The sequence below is a fragment of the Balaenoptera musculus genome, chromosome 16, assembly GCF_009873245.2.
Source record: "Balaenoptera musculus isolate JJ_BM4_2016_0621 chromosome 16, mBalMus1.pri.v3, whole genome shotgun sequence".
Classification (NCBI taxonomy): domain Eukaryota; kingdom Metazoa; phylum Chordata; class Mammalia; order Artiodactyla; family Balaenopteridae; genus Balaenoptera; species Balaenoptera musculus.
Genome location: NC_045800.1, coordinates 73,628,733 through 73,643,225, shown reverse-complemented (window position 1 = coordinate 73,643,225; position 14,493 = coordinate 73,628,733). Strand labels below are relative to the sequence as shown.

Sequence of the window (14,493 nt, the reverse complement as noted above, 5' to 3'; positions counted from 1 at the left end):
AGTACAGGGAACTATTCTCAATATCTTGTAATAACCTATAAGGGAAAAGAATCTGAAAAAGAATATATATATAACTGAATCACTTCGTTGTACACCAGACACTAACACAACATTGTAAACCAACTATACTTCAATTAAAAAAAAGACTTATTACCAAAAAAAAAAGATGGGTAAGTAATGATGCCTGTTCCTAGTTCTTGAGTCCTCTTTTTATCACAGCTATTATTCCACTTCTACTTTCACTTTCCTAGTTCTTAAGCACTTCCATTCTACCATGTGTCTGAGGGATGAAAAGTGCAGCATCTGCAGTTATCAGTAGCAAAAGTGTCAACACTCTTATGACTGATTTTTGATAATTTATGAGTAATATAAAGCTTTAAAATAATATATAAATTCCCTCTGGGTCAAAAACGTAAACTTTCAAGTGAATCTATTTGTTGATTCATATATTAGTGAACAAAGTCACATCAGCACATTAGTCCTTCAAAAGTTATGGTCACTGGATCAATTTTGTCACTTTCCAATGACATTTCATAATCAGTGCAGTTTATGATTTCTCCTCTAAAGTAAAACAATTTTAGTTATATATCAATATTATTTTTTTATTATTTTATTTATTTATTTATTTTTGGCCGTGTCAGGTCTTAGTTGCGACACTAGGGATCTTTCTTGCGGCATGTGGGATCTTTCATTGCGGCACGTGGGCTCTTTGTTGCGGCACACGGGCTTCTCTCTAGTTGTGGTGCACAGGCTCCAGGGCGCGTGGGCTCTGTAGTTGTGGCATGCGGGCTCTAGTTGAGGCACGTGAGCTCAGTAGTTGTGACACGCGGGCTTAGTTGCCCGGCAGCATGTGGGATCTTAGTTCCCCGACCAGGGATCGAACCTGTGTCCCCTGCATTGGAAGGTGGATTCTTTACCACTGGACCACCAGGAAAGTCCCCAATATTATTTTTTAAAGGAAAAGAAAGAGAACCCACCCTGTTGTCCTTCTAAATTAACTATTAAAACTCTTTGTAAAATCATATTGCCATCCTTATTTTATATATACACATGCACATATATATTTCTATGTCTACAATTCTATAAGCATTTTCTACAATATTAAATAGCTATAAAAGAGAATGAACTCCAAATAATAATTTTAGTACAACTGTAAATCCCACTGTGGTGACCTAATCAGATTGTCTCAGAAGTCAAGAAAGGACTAAGCCACTTCAGACTCCTGGCATATTAAATAGTGTAGGGAAAAAAAAGCCTAAATGAGGATATAAAAATCAAGATATCTGTTTAATTTAATTTAAAAATTAATGCTATCAGGGACTTCCCTGATGGTCCAGTGGTTAAGACTCCATGCTTCCACTGCAGGGGCACAGATTTGATTCCCGGTCAGAAAATTAAGATCCCGCATGCTATGAGGCGTGGCCAAAAAAAAAAAAAAAAAATTAATGCTATCAGCCAAAAAAGTGGAAACAACCCAAGTATCCAACAACTGATAAATGGATAAATAAAATGTGGTATATCTATACAATGGAATGTTTTTTTCCTTTATTATAAACTATATTTACCTTTTGGTCTCCAAGTTAACTGAGGTGGTAGGTAGTTTTATTTTTTGTATTTTTAAATTTTTTAAAATTTATTTTATTGAAGTAAAGTTGATTTACAATGTGTTAGTTTCTGGTATACAGCAAAGTGATTCAGTTATATATATATATATATATATAGATAGATAGATAGATAGATAGATAGATATTCTTTTTCATACTCTTTTCCATTATGGTTTACTATAGGACATTGAATATAGTTCCCTGTGCTATAAAATAGGACCTTGTTGTTTATCCAGTCTATATGTAATAGTTAGCATCTGCTAATCCCAAACTCCCACTCCATCCCTCCCCCACCCCACCTTCCCTTGGCAACCACAAGTCTGTTCTCTATGTCTGTGAGTCTGTTTCTGTACACAATGGAATACTGTTCAGCAATAAAAAGGAATGAAGTACTGACACATGCTACAACATGGATGAACCTTAAAAACACTATGCTAAGTGAAAGCAGCCAATCACAAAAGACTACATATTGTATGGTTCCCATTTATATGAAACTTCCAGAATAGGCAAGTCTACAGAAACAGAAAGTAGAATAGCAGTTGCCTAGGGCTAGGAGGGTTGGGAGAAAATGAGAAGTGAATGCTGAGCGGTATGAGGTTTCTTCTGGGGATGATGAAAATGTTTTGGAACTGATGATGGTGATGGCTGCACAGGTCTGTGAATATACTAAAAATCGTCAGATTGTACACTTTAAATAGATGAATTATAAGGTTTGTGAATTATATTTTAATAAAGCTGTCATTTAAAAATTAATGCAAACCCCAACGGAATACGTTTGTCAAAATTCATCATATTGTACACATAACTATTGGATTTTATTGTATGTAAATTACACCTCAATGAAGTTGATTTTATAAAGAAAAATAATTAATGCTATAAACACACACACAGTTCCAGTGACCGTATATATGGCCTGATCTGGAGATAAAATCAACAATATCTGTTTGAGGCCTTTCATAAATGTAAGACCCCTCCCCCAGGCCAATGGTGCTCCTCCCCCCCCATACCCACACACCTCCCAACACACACACCCAGATTTTTTTTTCTTTTTGGCCTGACAGTTTCTTTAATGACACCTCCAGTTCATGATTCTTTCATGTAACTTAACTAATGCAGACACGGTCACCTCCCAAGTCAGAGCATCAAGTTAGCTCATAATCACACCCAGATTTCTAACCCAGAAACAGGTTTAAATAAGGGCAATAAAATCAGATTACGTTTTGCTTATTCTGTTGTATTGTAGCTCCTCAAAGAAAGCAGTAACAGAGCTTCTGTTTAAGTGCAGGAACAATTACACATCATAAAAGAATCTAAGCAATGAAAATAAAACATAAATTCCAGGTTTCTGAAGAAAATGTCAGGGATCTTTGGCTGCTTTGTGTACATATAGAAGGACGTATAGAAAGTGATATGGAGGACTTCCCTGGTGGCACAGTGGTTAAGAATCTGCCTGCCAATGCAGGAGACGTGGGTTCGAGTCCTTGTCCGGGAATATCCCACATGCGGCGGAGCAACTAAACCCGTGTGCCACAACTACTGAGCCTGCGCTCTAGAGCCCACAGCCACAACTACTGAAGCCCGTGCACCTAGAGCCCGTGCTCCGCAACAAGAGAAGCCACCGCAATGAGAAGCCCGCGCACCGCAACGAAGAGTAGGCCCGCTCACCCCAACTAGAGAAAGCCCGCGCGCAGCAACGCAGAAAGAAAGAAGGAAAGAAAATGATATGGAGCAAGTTAACAATAGTTTAAATTGCTTGATAGCTTCCCTTTATTCCTCTTAGTTTCACCGTAAAGAAAGACAGGGTAAAGAAGAAGAGAAGTTTTTCTAGTATCTGGTTCCACAGAGGTAGGAACTGAGTAATGGTTAAGATCATGAGCTTTGTTATTACATGTATATCTGGGTTCTGATCCAGTCTACACTATTTACCATGTGTTTTTGAGCCAACTACTTAATGTTTCTGTGCCTCAGGCTTCCCATCTGTAAAATTGGATAGTAGTGAGTTTAAAGTGCAAAGCTTGCTTATATGTGGAATCTTAAAAAAGGGTACAAATGAACTTATCTACAAAACAGAAATAGAGTCACAGATGTAGAAAACAAACTTATAGTTCCCAAGGGGTAAGGGAGGGGGGAGGGATAAATTGGGAGATTGGGATTGACATACACACACTACTATATATAAAATAGATAACTAATACGGACCTACTGTATAGCACAGGGAACTCTACTCAATACTCTACAATGGCCTATATGGGAAAAGAATCTAAAAAAGAGTGGATATATGTATATGTATAACTGATTCACTTTGCTGTACAGCAGAAACTAACACAACACTATAAATCAACTATACTCCAATAAAAATTTTTTAAAAATTAAAAAAATAAAGTGCAAAGCTCAGTGCCTAGCACATAGCACTTTATTAAACATTACCTCTGATTTTGTAACTATAAGGGATTTCTAGGGACCTGATAGCTATTTTCTAAGAAGTAGCTCCTGGTTACTTACACCAGAGCTCGACAGCAACTAGTTACTGAATCATTTATCAATCTAGGGCTTCTAAGACTTTTTGATCTTTAGTTATTTCTTAATACTTAGAACATTTAAACCAAGATCTGGATATTGGCAGACCGTAATTTGGAATGATTCAAAACTAGTGTTTACTACTAGGATTTTGTTTCAAGTTTAGGAATCCCAGAATTTGCATTTTTAAAAAGTCACCCTATGGGGAATTCCCTAGTGATCCAGTGGTTAGGACTCAGCGCTTTGACTGCTGCGGCCCCAAGTTCGATCCCTGCTCAGGGAACTAAGATCCCAAAGGCCGAGCGGCGCGGCCAAAAAAAAAAAAAAAAAAAGAAAATCACCGTATGATTCTGACCCAGGTCATCCATAGATACACTCCGAAAACTGTCGCCCAACCACGGTGGGCACTAGAATCATCTAGGAAGCTTTTAAACATCCCTGATGCCAGGTCCTACCACCAGCCAGCTCCGGGGTGAAGCCTAACCCTTCCTGCCAGTCTAATGTGCAGCTGCGGTGAGAATCACTGCCCTATAGGATAGAGCACCTTCTGACCAACTGTGCCATATTCATCCCAGTGGGGGAAGGACACAGGCGAGGGAGGGAAGAAGATAAAAAGCAGCTGGCGGCAGGGAGCGAATGGACCAAGTGGGAACTCTCTGCCTGGGGCCCATCCACTCCAACGCAGCACCCAGCACTTGGCTGTCCTTTTCGCTCTACCCTGTCATCTATACTGTCAAGGACAAAGCTTACTTACCCGCCACCCTCTCTACTGATCATCACTTCTAGGTTTCAAATAGAAGCAAAAGCAAAAATTCTTATAGGAGGGATGACCATGGTGAAAGTTAATATCCTGCTTTTCTATAAAATGGGGAAAATGCAGGAGGGGGTCAATGCAGAAGGAGATCATGATACAAAAATTAGAAGATGATTACATCCATTTATCTGTTTTTTTAATGAAAACAGGAGAAAGTGGTATAAGACAGTTTATCAAACAAGTAAAAACAAACAAAAATAAAATACCTCCACCATGCTAACACACCTAAGTGAACTGAAAGCTTACAGGAAGGTAAGCATCTCTCTCCAAAGAATCAAAAGTTTACAAAACAAAAGAGCAGAATAATTGGACTGTCTCAGGAGAGCATGACTTTTATTTTTCTAAGCACCCTGGAGTGCAGAGGCAAAAAAAAGGAGTGGGCAGTTGCCTGCTCCCTCTTCACTTGTGACATTTCGTTCTGTCCCCAGTGGTGGTGGCAATGCTATTAACCCCACCCTTTGATGTGGCAAGTCCTCAAAATCTGTTAGCCGGTTTCTGGCAAGAGAATGAGCAGTCTCACCCTTGCAGCTCCAAAGAGCGCAAACATGAACACCACTGCCAGCCAGGGGAGAAAGAAGCCTTTTCCTCCCATTGTCCCAAATGGCCGAGCCTGGGTGCACTGCTTCTAGAGCATCACGCAACCTCCCATAATGCCATCTGGCTGCTGCCCAGCAGCCCAAGAGAAGCCCCGGGAGGAGCAGCTTCAAGAATCTGCAGGCAGCCCGTGCCGAGACAGTCGCCCCACTGCTCTGGGTCCGAGCCACACGCCCCGGCCAGCCTCTGCAGTCCCCAGCCCAGCAGGCGTGAGGGCGGGAGGGGGATCTTTGAGAAGATTCTAACGATGATGATATTGTTAATGGTGATGATGACAATTATAATAAAGCTGTCAACATGACTACGATGTCACCTATCAATGTGGTCAAATCAGCAGAACACCTCAAGTTAGGGGAACATAGTGGGAGAGAAGCTGGGATCTTTTAGTAACGGTATTATGTGGTCCCAAAGGATGGGTAGAATTCCACTTTTCTGTTATATCAATAGTTACAGTGTCTGGGAATTCCCTGGCGGTCCAGTGGTTAAGACTCTGTGCTTTCGTTGCCGTGGGCTGGGGTGCGATCCCTGGTAGGGGAGCTGAGATTCCACAAGCGGCACGGCATGGCCAAAAAAAAAAAAAAAAAGATACCTAAGATCTTGTTTTTTAAACTAGTTCTCAAGAAAAAATGGTGACACTATGGGCATCAAAAAAGCAAACACGGGACCCCATTTTAAGGTTGCATCTCCACAGGAGCATGTTTCTAATCATCAACGCATATACTTTGCAGGGGATTTCAAACCTGGCTGCACCGTGGAATCACCTTGAGGGCTTAAAAATGACCAATGTGTGAGGCTTCTCTTGACCCATGAAAACAGGATCTCTGGGGTTGAGGCCAGGTTACTAAAGGGCTCCAGGTGATCTCCATGTCAAGCTCCTGACCGAAAGGAGTGGACCACCGCACTAGCTTGCATAATTGCTCCTCTTGGTGGACAAGCCTAAAATGAAAGACCTGACTGCTTTTAGTTATTTAAATTGATAGTTTTTTTTTTTACCCACATCAAACATGGCTATGGAAAAAGATTTCAAATATCCTGAAATCCCAATGGTATCATAATACTATCCTTTCTTAGGAATTCTCTAAACAGTGGAACTAAGAAAATTTCCAAGGATTAAATGTACTCTTACTTAGCCATATCAAGGAATAACTTTTAATTACCATTTTCTAGTAACACTTTCTATGTATCAGACACAGTGCCAGGATTTTCAAACGTTATCTTTTTAATCTACGTAAGATATATTAGGAAGATACTAATAACTCTCCTTCTACCTCCAGTATAACCACAGGATTTTTGCTAGACTCTACTTAATGCTCTCTCCATTTAACCCTAGCATTTATTACCTAATGCAGGTTCATAACTGGTCCGTAGGTTTGCTTTCTTTTACTTTGGGAATTTGATTGGAAACCTTTTTTTAATGGATACTCTTTAACATAACTGAACATGCTAACATCCTTCAAGGGCTTATACTGGACAAACTAATGTCTAAATAATAATAATGATAACTTGACCACTTCAAGCACCTTTGAGAATAATACACAGAATATTGTGGTCTTCAGATCTTCTTTGGCCCTAAGTCCCAAAAGTCTTTACCAAAGACATTTCTATTTATTGATAAAAGTCTTTTAATGTTCTTGTAGCAGACACACACACACACACACACACACACACACAAAGCACTAAACACTACTAGTTAAATCAGTATATACACTAAGAGCCAGTATTCATCACTCCTTCTTCTATGTTCCCACTACATGTGGCTTGTGCCTCTCTTTTCTTTTTTTTTTCTTTCCTGGCCTGCATTATTATTAGCCATTACTTGTCTTTCTCTTCACTATACTGAAAATTCCTCAGGGTCAGGCCATACCTTATAGTCTTTATGTTCTTTCCACATTCCTGCATGTAGTAGGCACTGAATAAATGTTTGCTGAATTTAACAGAAAAGGGTATTAAGCTATAGTTTGGGAAGCAGTGCAAAGTAGAGGGCTAGAGGAGTGTTGTCCAAACTCTGTAATGCATCGTGGGTCCTCAAATCAATCGTGGATTGTGAACAGCACCGTTTAAAACTGAAATTCAGACTCAAATGAAATCGATGAAAGTAGAAAATACAACAGCACCTTCTGCATCACGGTAAGGGTTAAGCACTACTTTGAGACTTGGCTTCAGTGTTTCTACAGGTGCCTGTGTAGGCAGGCAGGGCTGGGCTGTAAAACACATCACAGTCAAAAACACTGAAAGCCCCTCGTCTAGAACGTGGACCCTGGAGTCATTTTTCCTGAGTTCCTAGTTGAGGTTAGACCACAATTAATAGCAGACTATTAGTCATGTGACTTTCAGCAAGTTAAAAACCTTCTCAGTTTCTTCATCTATAAAATGAGAATCGAATAGGAAGAACCCCTTCCTCTTAGGATTTTTATGAGGAATATAGGAAATAAGCTCTATGAAGCACTAGGTGTGGCACTTGACACAGAGTAAATGTTTATAGGTATTGTTACTGTTGTGACATCTTTTAAAGGTTTGCTTAGATAAACTTGAAAGAGTACCCCCCGCTCCAATTTCTCACTTCCCGATCGTTCCTCAACTCAATATTTTCTGGCTTGCGCGCATCCAGACAAGAAAACTATCCTTACTGTGGTTTTTGTTTAATTTCTAAGTGCAAAAGACAACCAAAGATGATTATTCCTGCCCTCTTGGAGCTTCTGGCCTGCCATAAATGAATAATGTGATTCAAAAATTATAAATAAAAATGATTTTACAAATCCATGTTTTGTTCATATGATATTAGGTATTTAGATCTTTCAATACCTAGCTAGCTACCTAAATCTTTCCGTTTTCCTCTAAAGACTTGCAATGATTCAGTCCTAACCACCCTTCCAGGATGTCCCAAAACCTGTGCTTCCCAAGCCACTGTCACAATTCAGCCCTTAAGCTGGGCTCCTTCCCTCCTGTGTGCCTTTGACTCTTCGGTCCCCGACCAGCTGCTGGAGGGCTGTAATCCTTTCTCCAGCTCGCCTACTGGCACACTCCTACTCTTCCTTCAAGACTTAGCCTAAATGTCTCCTCCTACTTGATGCCATCCAGACCCTCCAACAGTCAGTCATTCCTCCTCGAAGGTCTCACAATACTTTGGGCAATCTTTGCTCTTACTACTTTTATCACAACATGTTATTATTTGTTAAGGTATGTAGCCCACAAGCCCTAGCACTGAGAACTGTGCTTGGCATACAGTGAAAGCTCAACAAATCTTTATAGAATGAATAAATGAATGAATGTGTAGAAAACCTACTGACCTAAATCTCCTGTATATCAACATGATTCATCAAACAGCTTTCATTCAACAAAAAGAATCGAGTACATTTGGAAGGCATTTGTGTATTTAGAAGAAAATGAATTGAACGCATTTAGAAGGTATTGTGGAGTGAAGGTGATGTGGTCTCTGCTTCCTTGGAGCTTAGAGCCTGCTCCCATCGTTGAATCTGAAAGGCTAGCTAAATACACGGGTAAACATAAGGTTGATTTTTTTAATTCAAAGTTTTTACCAATATAATATCAGGTGGTATGTCTTCAATGATCAGATAATTACCTGATTCTTTCAGGTTTGGGGTTTTTTTATTAATTTTTATTGGACTATAGTTGCTTCACAATGTTGTGTTAGTTTCTGCTGTACAGCAAAGTGAGTCAGCTATATACATATATCCCCTCTTTTTTTAGATTTCCTTCCCATTTAGGTCACCACAGAGCATTGCGTAGAGTTCCCTGTGCTATACAGGGTTCTCATTAGTTATCTATTTCATACACAGTAGTGTACACATGTCAATCCCAATCTCCCAGTTCATCCCACCCCCCTTCCCTCCTCGGTATCCGTAAGTTTGTTCTCTACATCTGTGTCTCTGTTTCTGCTTTGTAGATAAGTTCATCTGTACCACTTTTCTAGATTCCACATATAAGCAATATTATACGATATTTGTTTTTCTCTTTCTGACTTACTTCACTCTGTATGACAGTCTCTAGGTTCAGATTAAATGTTAAACGTCCAGAGTTGGTTGACACACTCTTGGAAGTGCAAGGGAGGGTTGACTCATCACTGGAGCCAGGACAAGGCCAAACGGTGGCTCAGGACTGTCATTGAGAGCCTTCTGTCGGTCCTCTCTCACTCAGCTCAGTCACAGTAAGGTATGTGGTTTCTCTGAACATGCCATGCTTCTTTTATTTACTCAGATGCTTCCTTCCTAATGTCAATGTCTGCTCTGAACTTTTCAGGTAGAGTCAGGCCCACCTGTTTATAAAACAGCTCCTTGGCATAAAGCGAAGAACACATCACATCCAAGAAACTCAGCTTTAAAAATATTATATTAAAGAATTTAACTCCATAGTTCTCCTAGGAACCAGAGTTATTAAAAAGAATTTGGGGTTGCAATCACATGCAAGTCCACTAGTTTTGTACTCATTTTATTTTTTTGGATCCATATACATACACTTTAAAAAAAAAAGACCCTAGGGGATGTATTGTATATGTAATAAGTGATTCACTTTGCTGTATACCTGAAACTAACACAACATTGTAAATCAACTATACTCCAATAAAAATTTTTTAAAAAGGGAATTCCCTGGCAGTCCAGTGATTGGGGCTCTGAGCTTTCACTCTTGAGGGCCCAGGTTTGATCCCTGGTTGGAGAACTAGAATCCTGCAGGTTGCGTGGCTTGGCCAAAAAAAAAAGGGGGGGAATGAAAAGAAAAAACCTAAACTAAACTTCCGTATTAACACATCTCACAAAAGTCAAACCCTTAACTTATTCACCTTGTTGCCATTCAAGGACATCCCCAGGTAGCTCTCTTTTAAGAAGAGATACAGACTACATGGTGAAATCTTGCCAGGGTAAAGATAATGAAGATTTCTTTGTCTAAACACTGAAAGACAAGCCTATAAATACACCTTGTCCAAGTGGAAACCAGGATCGATTTTCCAGCTGATTATTATCTCACACTGGGGTGAGAAGGAAGAGCAGGAAGGAAAATATTTAGAGAACAGCTCTGAGTCCTAGAATTAAACCGCACTAATTGTCCCTGAAAGGGATAATTAACACAAGCAATTAATTGCTGGGGCCTCTGAATTATGTCAACATCATGGCCATCGGAAAAAGGGCATTCTTTGACCTTAAAGGCCTTGTAAATCTATCATACTCCAGCATTTGCCAAAGAGCTCTTCCAAAGCTATCATACTTTAGATATGGTGCGTACTGGAACATGTTTCAGCAAAGGAGAAATGGGTTAGAGATCTCATGGACTGAGTGTAGGATCATGGAACTCTGAAGCCAGAAGGAAGCCTGGAAATCATCTAGCAAATTGACAGCATACGGGCCAAATCTGATCTCTAGAGGTGTTTTGTTTGGCCTGCCCAATATTTTATTTTATTTTATTCTATTCTATTTATTTTATTCTATCTTATTTTATTTTTTATTTTTAGCCATTATGAATGAATTGCCAACGTTTGCACATCAAAATCTGAATTCCCAGATTCTCTTGAAAACTCAGAAGATCTGGCAACACTGGGCCCTTGTTCTTATGTAACAATTGGCTGGAACTGAGTAGCTCTGGCCCTCGTTGAATGGGCATGTTCTCTCTAGTTCCTTCCACTCCCTGACACAGGACGTAGGTCGACTTGTGTTGAGAGTCTCACCTGTGCTCTCCCTACCTCCCATGCTGGTCTGCTTTGCTCCTCTATGATGCCCGTCTGCCCTGGGTGAACCTTGTGAACATGCTATCCTCGATCTTAAGAACTCAATTTCCTCCTCTGTACAAGCAGCCTGGGGTTTAGAGATGCCTTATTAGAGGAGAGATCAGTCTCAAGAGCCCTCACTGACCCATCCAGCGAATGGTCACCTATTTCCAATCCTGCTCTCAGGCTCAGAAGAGGAAACAGTAGAATTCGTAAATCATTCAGAGTCTGAGAAAAGATGAAAAGATCTAGAGATTTAACAGAGTCATTATAGGCAAACTGAGGGCCAGACACTCAGATGCAAGTTGGTACCATCATTTCCCTTTATCCCACACTCATATCATGCTATGCTGCCAGGCTCTTGTTTCAGCTTATCTTGATTCCACACAACCCACATCCCACAAAGCTCGGTCCAAGTAGTAGTGGTGAAGTTCTGGTGAAGAAATCTCTGATGATGCTATCTACACTGGCGTGTCCTTTTGCTTAGTATGTGTTTTGCATAACTTGCACGTGATTACATAGAATCCAATCTGTCGTCCGAATATACACTTTAGCATGTCGTGTACAAACGAGTAGATGTGCTATATCACTTTCAGAGTAAAAAAAATCAAGACACATGGTATTATATATGGCAGGCTGAAACACAAAAAGATCTGGTGCATTTGGGGGGATCTGCTGGGAATAGTGAAAAGAATATATGAGATTGACACTCTTCCAGGGAATCTGGCAGGTCTGGTCGTTGTATTTAAGGCTGCTACACTCACTAATGTTTTTCTCATCTCATATGCCATCTCTTCTCAAAGAGCTTAAGAGTTTCTTTTGAGTGGGGCATAAAAGTACAAGATCATGTAATAGTTTTAAGATGTGTTAAAACATTGAAATATGTGCCATCACTGAATCTGTAAAGAAAAATTAATCAGAATGATGGCTAATGTAATGGATAATGGTGACTATAGTTAACACACTGTATTAAATACTTGAAAGTTGCCAAGAGAGTAGATCTTAAAAGTTCTCATCACACACACGAAAAAACTGTAACTATGTGTGGCGATACATGTTAATTAAACTTACTGTGGTGATCATTTTGCAATATACACATATTCAGAATCATTGTGTTGTACACCTAAAAGTAATATGTTATATGGCAATTGTATTTCAATTAAAAAAATAAACTAAAATAAAATCAGAATGATGGGAATGAGAATGCAAAGAAAAAACAGAGAACCACTTCTCCTACAGGTAGCAGGCCCAACTGCTAACTACTATTAATAACAGTCATCATATATTATGCCCCTGCCCAAAGGATAGGCTCTCGAGACAGACTTCTTGGGTTCAAATCCTGGTCATGCCATTTACTTAGCCAAGTGACCTAATTAAAATTCTCAGATTGAGATAAAAATTATGCCTCCCTAGATAAAATAAGGTATGTGGCTCAGTTGACATACCGTGTTTAATAAAGATGAATAATAATAATTATTATTATTATCTGTAATTGAAACAGTGAACAGAAAATGTCTTTACCCTGCACAGTGGCCCAGGAAAGTGGAGGTGTTTTCCTGTCCAAAGTTTTAATCAAACTAAAAGTTGTTATACCATAAGATTACAGATTCGGAGGGAAACTAATTGTTGGATTTGAATAAAGCATTGAAGGCTATTTGAAACACATTATTACTCTTTTACATTTATAGGAAGCAAATACTGTTAAGATTTTACTCATTTACTTCTTTAGGGAAAGCTCACAAAATTGAACTTCAAGGAATAAACTACAGTTAAGGACGTTAACAATGTAGGTATAAATACAATAATAATGTTCAATCATATCTTAATTTCTTAGCATGGCTTGTCATGTCCTCCATAATCTAGCCCCATCCGACCTCCCAGCCTTATCTATCTTAAATTCCAGGCTCCAGCCACTCCAAACTGCTCTGCTACCTCGGAACACACCAGACTTCCAGCAGCCCTCATTTCCATCAAGAAAATCCTCTTCCTTCATCAAGTGCCAGATCAAATGCTACACCCACCACGCAACTTGTCTCAGTTCTTAACCTTGAATAAACGTCTCCTTTTCTCTGCCATTCAATAGCACACTATTGATGTCACTGCCATATGATTCCATTTTTACTGTCTTGTATTATAGATATTTGTAAACGTGCCTATCTTTCCCACCAGACTAAACTCTTTGAAAGCATGGGTCATGTGTTCTTTCCTTGAACTCAGTTTTAAGTCACAGTTCAATCTCATTATCTGCAGGGAATATATTGATGTCTGCAAAGGACCTCCCAAAGAAAAGGCCAACTAGCTCAAAATGTATGCATTCTTGCAATCTTTAATTAAAATTAAAGTCACTAGGTGATACTTTCTTGCAAAGCTATAGTTAAACCAGCAAGACATTGTTTCTTTTGTACTTTCCCACTGGCTTTCTATACCCAACTGCATTGTATGAATTAAGTTCAAGAGATAGCTCGCTTCGGAAAAAGACTACAAAACCTAGGGGTTCAAAAGATTGAGGTGAGAAAATAAAGCTTGAAAATCTGACTACATCTAATTGTCATCCTCTAGCACTAGTTTCATGACCAGGTCCACCCCCAAAGCACCACAATCTGCCCTGATACAGATTCAGACACCCATCACCACCATCTTTTGAGTCGCAGTCAGAAATCAGAAAAGATTTCCTAGCGTCCTGATCTACCTCTGCATATCTTTTATCCTTTTCTATATTCATCCCACAGACAGGAAGGGTCCTTGTTACCCCTCTTGCCTACTCACAGAAGAGAAGAAACAGAGAAGGACGTTCTTAGGCAGTCAGTGCAGAGTTGCTGCAAAATTGCAGGTTAAGCTATTTTATTATGTCATTTCCACTTCCCAGGGCCTTAAAAAAAAATTTTTTTTTTTCTAGCAATGATATGGGTAACCCTGTTATCTGGATCCACGAGGTATTTAAAAGAAGGTGTAATCCTATAATGAATAATTGGTGCTTTCACTTCAGGATCTTCTCTATCTTCTTCAGTCCTCTGCCTGAACCAACCAGAACAATTTCTCACAGCTGAAGCCAACTCAAATCTAAGAAACTTAGGACATACCAAACTAACAGGATTTGATGGAACAACTGAAAATCCTACTGAGGGGAGGGGGAGGAACCCACCTGCAATCTGAACTAGAATCCAGGTAATTCAAGATTTACAAAAAGACACCCAAACTAACTGTGACCCAGGAGGTTGAGCCAAAAAATATTAGAGTAAATAACTTACTAT

General features: G+C 39.5%; 1 protein-coding gene across 4 annotated transcripts in view; it reads right to left on the bottom strand.

The window, feature by feature from the left end:
• The window catches only part of SLC16A9 (solute carrier family 16 member 9), a 63,278-nt gene that overhangs the window by 47,786 nt on the left and 999 nt on the right, over positions 1 to 14,493 (bottom strand). The window lies entirely within an intron of this gene.